Genomic DNA, 6,062 nt, shown 5'->3' with positions numbered 1-6,062 from the left:
TGAAATTGGTCATAGCCACCACGTCTATTAAAATTCATGAGTTTACTTTTCTTGTTTACGTACATACTTATATCAGATGGAAATCTGAGGATTTGCGATTACATCAGGTTGACAACCCCCCCACAAGAGCAATGTACTCTTACAAAGCATGCGGACAAATTTGTTGGTTCCACACATGTCACTTACTCTTTACAAAGCATGACAAATTAGTTGGTTCCACACATGTCACTACAAATACACTAACGTTCAATGGAAAGGGACAATTTGAAGCCGCCTCTTAAAGCTCGTGCCCGTGTGCAGTGATATGTTCGTCGGTAACGCTGTGAATGAAACATGCACACAGCGGCCCACACAACATCGTAAGCTTACTATCGTGGTATTTGTACGTGCGTGTACGTCCGTGATCGTATTTGAGTGCATAAATTACAGCAGGCTACCACTACCAGTAACTCGCGGTTACTGGAAAAGCCGAGGGTAGCCTAAACTGAATTTTCCTGTAAACGTCTTAATTTTTTTTAAAGTACATCACAGCAACTGGACTGCGAGTCTCCTCTTTGAAAATACATTCGCATTTACTCAATTAAAATCTATAGGTTAGGCCAAAAAAAATGAAATGTTTCTGGTCAGCGCGCGCGTCACTTGAACAACAGCGCGTCACTTTTTTTTCCTGGTTTGTGGCCGGCGGCTGTGGCAAACTACATACTGATTACTATAACACCAAACCAAAACGGCTGAAGAGAAAGAGAAAATTCTTTGGGGCACATGATCATTGACTGCATGAACAATTTAAATGTTACTATATTGATAAAACTGTAAAACTCAGTGTTCTCCCCAGACCATAGCGGTCCCGCTACGCTTTCGCCTCTCCCCGTACGCTTTCAAATAGTCCCGCCATCCTTTAGTTCACACGCTCTGCGTAGCTACCAGCTGATGCATGCATTGTCTACACATTAGCGCTCACTGCAACTTTCAACCTGGTGGAAGGTGTGAAGTATGGTATGCATCAGATAAGTTGTCCGTAAGTGTTGAGAGGAACGTTAAAACAATAGAAGAATCGGCTGGGTTGTTCACAAATTTTCATTCCAGAACGACTATTACGACCAACAAAGACCTTTAAAATACTCAGTATACATCGCGGACAAGTGTTCACAGAGGTAGGCGGTGTAGCACTAGCAGGGCCTTTGATCACATTCCCATGCTTTGATCAACGAAATGGATCGCAAAAGAAACAAGAGTTAACTGGTGAGGTTGATTATGATTGTACAACGATGAGTTTTGTCCTAGTACGATCGCGATCGAGTTCACATTGCATAAATTTCAATATGGCGGCGGCCATGTTGGTCGACGGGTTTATAACGTGTTGACATTGATACTGGCGTCGCGTGTGGTGCCACTCTGACACGTCCTCTGAAAGATTTTACACCTGATTTTCGAGGAATTATAGTCGTACTTAGTTCATGTCTTGTGATCATCTTGGTGGTATTTTTAAAATCAAGAATCGAACGACGATGTTCAGTGGCAGTAGAAGTTATGGGGGGGGGGGGCCGCTGGTTGAAATCTATCCCCGTGATGAAAAATTATTCGCGGTGTTTGTCGTTCAAAAATGATATAAAACTCAATTACATTTGAATTGTGTAAAGCTTAAACTTGTGAATTTTCCTCTTTGTTGGCAAGTTTTGACAATTTATCAGCAATATATGTATTAATGAAACTCCAATCAGACGAACCATTTCTTGCTCTCAAAGTTTCAATCTGAATCTTCTGTTTTAATTGCAATTGTAATTACAATACTGTGATGATTTATTTAAGTGTAATAAAGAGTTTCCATGATGTTCAAACTGCACACTTGTGTGTTACCATTGCATTTTGTTGTGAGTGTACATGTATGTGTGGATGCATGTGCAAGCTTACATCCATATGCAAATATAAATTAATGATATGCAAATGATTATGCAAATTAGCCGCTACGCTTTGGCGCTTTAACTGACCCTCCTCCCTCCCTTGAGGAGGAGAAAAAAAAAATCCGCGTCGCCGCACCATTTTTTAAAGAAAGGCCTGACCAGAAACATTTCTTCTTTTTTTTTGGCCTTAGTGACAAGGTTTTGAGAGGGTGTGCAACGTGCAACGTAGAAGAAGCTGCCCCAAGGCACCATGTGTCCGCGGAAGCGGTCGGGTGGTCCGGAAGAGAATAGGCCTATCTGCCCTGTACTGGCCGTTAGGCCGGAAACTAAAACATAAAAAACTGCTTGAGATTCAATGTTTCTGGTGTTTTTGACAGTAAATAAGGAGAGAAAACCACACTTATGATTGATATTATTCGATGTCATTTTCTTTTTGTCATGTTAGTAAATTTGGCTATATGACTATAGAAATAAAGTGTAAAAAATGTGAAAGAGGCTCCCCACCTAACTATCTAAAATGTTTTTGTGTTGAGTTTGTGTTTGATTCGTTTCGAAAATGTGTTCCTACATTCTTATCCGATTGTTTGTGTTAATGAAATGTTTGTTTCGCTTCGGATATTTGTAGGGAAGTTTGGATTAGTGTGTACGGTAATGTTTTGTTTGTGTGGGGAAAGCTTATGGCGAGACGCAGCCGGACCTATGGTGTCACAATGTTGATAGAGTGGCCCTTTGACGATTGCGTTTCGAAACCTGAGTGTGGTTTCTCGTCAGTCGCAGTGTAGAGTCTTTCCTTAGTTTGTGTTTGTGAAAATTTATTTTAATGCATTTTAGTGGTCTTGCTCTTCGAGTAGCGAGGCAAGTATATATTAATTTTTGGATCTCGTTGTGAATCCGTTTGGTGGTTCGGTTTGTTTGTTCTATGTTTCTTTACTTCTGTAAATTTTGTTTTTGACTAGTGTGTCTTTTAGATTTTTCGAAGGTTTGTGATTTTTGGGGGCAATAAGTACCACTGCGGGGTACGGATTTTATGTTTTATGGATCAAGACACTTCTACGTATCATGATCGATGTGTTTGTTGTCGTACATTTTGTTAAATAGTTCGTGTATTTTGTTTATTGTTTGTTCTGTGTCGTCACTATGTTGTTGTGTGTAATACTGAATGTTTCGTAATTGCCTTTCGCATTTGTGTACGTAATCTTTTGTGTTGACAATGACGATACCACTACCCTTCTGTCGAAGGGTTTTTATGGTAATTTGTCTATTGTTTGCAATCTGGTTTATCGCGATTCTTTGTTTTCCAAGTCAACTATCCAAGCATTTTAAGAGGGGTGATCAAAAAGGCCAGAACAGCCAATTTTGACCAACCGGATTCAAGAACCCGGGAAAGTTACTAAAAGTGTGCGATAGATGTGTTTACGACATAAACATTACGAACAGTAGGATTAAGATAGGTATGAATAATCCAAACTGCCCAGTTTCTGTGTGGGGAAAAGTCGGAATGAGGAGAGTTAAAATCTTTCACTTTCGAGGTGCATACTACCTTAAACACCGTGACATACAAGCTGTGTTGAGATATTGAAAAACATGCATTTTATTCCGAGTATACCAAGAATACGTGAGTCTTAGTGAAAATACAATTCGCAAAATATACAAGAACAGCCAAGATGTATTTTTACATCCATGGTAAAATTAAAAAGCTATTAAACCTGACCGGAAGTCAGATTAATCGTATAGACAGTAGGAGGCCGTGGATCTAGCAGGGACACCTTGCTTCCACTGTCTATGGATTAACTCGTGACTATATGACTTGTGTTTTCAATCAATTATGATGAAGTTTTTATGGTGGTGACAGAATTTTTTTTGTTTCCTTTCTGTGCGAAAAAGTCTCTGCATACCCACACTTTCTACCCGTTTAGTTATAATCCAAACCCATTCTATTATCGTGTCAGCTACATTTTATCGCGAGGAGATAGTCTTGATTTCAAAAAAAAGAATCATCCTTAATGGACTACGAGGGTTGGATGAAAAGTTTTAGGCCCAAGTATGAAGTTCTACTCGAATGAGTTTCTGTATTATTTATTTTTCAACATTGTCCCCCTAGCAGTCCACACACTTCTGCCAGCGGTGCTGCAGCGCTTGGATAAGGCGTATGGTAGGTGAGGAATGAGTCTGAAGCCGCAGTCACGCACTGTTGCCATGGCAATGACTAACTTGAGAGGTGGAGCATTGTCGTGATGGAACAAAACACTTTTTTCTCAACTTTCCTCGTCGTTTTTTTTGATAGCCTCCCGTAAGTCTTGTATCAGCAATCAAATACACAGCGAACTGAAAATAAACCACTCAGTTGGTAATCTGAACAGTTGAAATAAATGCAAAACCAAGCTTCATTGATCTGGCATCGCTCCTTCATAGTTAGGCTCAAAACTTTTCATCCAACCCCAGTACAGTGAAAATAATGGGAAAGACACAGGCATCAATTTATTCAGTAAATCGAGCGGCGATATTCGCTCTTCACAATTTGAAAACTGTATTGAATCTATAAAAAATACAAATGCCGAAACCCGGGATAGTTCACCGAACTCGTGCGAGTTCGCCGGTTTGAACCAGGGACCTTTAGATCTTCAGTCTAACGCTCTCCCAACTGAGCGATTTCGGCTTGCTTGCTAATATCAAAATAATATTAATAGACAATCACGTATGTTTGTTATTTTTCATTTTAAACATATAATTTTTGATTATTACTGTTTAAGAAGATGATTGCAGGATTTATTAATTCATTACTGTATATTGTATGTCATTTTGATACAAACATACCATGTAAACGGACCTGCGGTAAATCACTGTTTCCAGCGCCTCTGATTCACCACGTGTAATATACCGCTTCTGCGCATGCGCCGCGTTCCTGCACGCTGTTTCTCATTACTTTTTATATACGGAGACTTAGTTCACTGTTTGGATTTTTCAGGCACTTTCGCCTGGTTAAATTCACCAATTTTGCCAAAGAAAACTCATAATTTGCAAGATAATTTGCACTAGGATTTAAATTATCTCATCCATCAGTGAAAATGGCGAAACAAATTCTGACGAATAATGAATAAGCTTATTTTTTACTGTATTTTACAGAATACTGTGGTTCTAAACCTTAACAAATCACCATTTTTAAGCTAACATGGCACAAATTTAGCACAAATAAAGGACGTATCTCCCTTCCCCACTTATTTTCCATTTCGCTTTCCTCGGAATGATTAAACAGACGCAATCACGTCACGTCGTCTGCACAATTTACTCTTCATCCCATTTCATTTGTTTTGGGGTGAAAGCCAAGAAAACGATGATTCCGGGCATACATGTAGGGCCCGCCGAAAAGTAACTTTGAAGGACTTGCCTCAGAATCCACTAATGATCTTCTTAATATACCAAACGCTCTTTAAAACCACAAATTCAAATCTACGTATAATAAAAGTAAGTCTTTCATCTATATATTTTACATATCAAGAGAATAATTTCATTTAAATGTCAAAACGGTAGACACAATGACACATCTATGGTTATATTGGAAACGCAGTGCGTTGCATTTTTTTTTAAACCCTAAATTTTGAAAGGACTGCATTCATTAAATAAGATATGCAGCTGCCGAAAACCAAGGGCACGAACTGGGGCAAATTCACCGATTTGAACCAGGGCCCTTTAGATATTCAGGCTACAGCTCTAAAACTCTCCCAACTGAGCTATTTCGGCTTAAGAAATATTGTTAGACCTAACGTATTATACATTATTGAATCAGCTATGTGAATTGTTTATTTATTTATTTATTTATTTATTTTATTATCTTCATTCTGTTCGCCTCGAGGGCTTTAATCCCCATTAGCTGCATGTGTTTGCATTCCGCTTACCAAAGTATCTCGTCCAATCTTCGGCTAGATATTTTGAAATCCTCTTATTAATTTTTAAGCCATATTGTCACTGAAAATTGACTATTTCAATCCTTAGCGATGGATGGCTTAGCACAAATATATATGTGGCAGCCATATAGAGAGTTGCGACTCGGTTGTTAAAGGGGCAGATTTTTATCAGTTTCATCTCTGAGCAAATTCACTAACTGTTCACAACTTTCAAAGGAGAACAAAGGACTAATTGCATAAACAACCATTGTCAACAACC

Source organism: Ptychodera flava, chromosome 7 (genome assembly GCF_041260155.1).
Source record: "Ptychodera flava strain L36383 chromosome 7, AS_Pfla_20210202, whole genome shotgun sequence".
Classification (NCBI taxonomy): Eukaryota; Metazoa; Hemichordata; class Enteropneusta; family Ptychoderidae; genus Ptychodera; species Ptychodera flava.
The sequence above is the reverse complement of the archived record's forward strand: the minus strand, read 5'-3'. Positions refer to the sequence as shown.